General features: G+C 37.4%; 1 non-coding gene across 1 annotated transcript; it reads right to left on the minus strand.

Moving 5' to 3' along the window:
• Nucleotides 1–673: 673 nt before the first annotated feature.
• trnay-gua (transfer RNA tyrosine (anticodon GUA)) lies at nucleotides 674–762 on the minus strand. The gene is given in 2 exon segments: nucleotides 674–709; nucleotides 726–762. It is a non-coding gene; the product is annotated as a tRNA-Tyr (tRNA).
• Between the last annotated feature and the right edge of the window lie 136 nt (nucleotides 763–898).

Below are 898 nucleotides of genomic sequence, written 5' to 3' on the forward strand. Positions count from 1 at the left end.
AACTGATGAATGTTGTTCTGGCTGATTAGAAAAGATGTGGGATCCCTGCTCCACACAGAGCCCCCAGCTAAAATAAATATGATTTATTATGTTACCAGTTTAATTGAGTCTGGGATTAACTGGGACCAGGCTTAGTAAAGTCTCCATTCTTTTATGTTTTTGCACAATACAAGAGAAGACCTGCTTTGGACTTCACATAACAGTATGATATAATAGGTCTATATTTAGAGTTAAAGAAGAACAACAGGTCGTATGCTGAATTGAAACTGTTAAAGCCGCAGTCAGAAACTTTCAGTTTGTAGTAACTTTTTAAAGAATATAGTTTGATATACATTTCTCATACATATAAAGAAGGTTCTTGTGAATCGACTGCAGGGTCATTGCTGAAAGTGTCAGCAAATTCATCCCAAAAAGGTTGTTGCCACATTCTAAGAAACTGCTTGGTATGGGATGATCAATGTTCACAATTAAAGCTTATCCCCCCCATTTTTCTAATTCGAAATATTTCCCGAATTGTTGCTCTCACCCTCAGTCACTGAGTCCTTTTGCATAATTTCAAAGAACAGAAAGGGCTTGACCGTGCTGATTAATTCACATATAGTAAATGGTAAATGGACTGATTCTTATTTAGTGTTTTTCTACTATCCCGGAGTACTCAAAGCACCTAAAAAGCTCCTTCGAGCCGGAGTTGAACCAGCGACCTAAGGATTCCTGCTGTCATATACCTACAGTCCTCCGCTCTACCAACTGAGCTATCGAAGGGACATGCCCAAACACAGGCAATTAAATAAATTCACCTGGGAACTGTAATTTTTATAAAGTGCCTCATAAACGATTCAATATAGGTAAATATGGTTTGGAAATATAGTGTTATTTAAAGGTGAACTTTGTGTTTCTG

This window comes from Pundamilia nyererei, unplaced genomic scaffold (genome assembly GCF_000239375.1).
Source record: "Pundamilia nyererei isolate P.nyererei 1_Seehausen unplaced genomic scaffold, PunNye1.0 scaffold00026, whole genome shotgun sequence".
NCBI lineage: Eukaryota > Metazoa > Chordata > Actinopteri > Cichliformes > Cichlidae > Pundamilia > Pundamilia nyererei.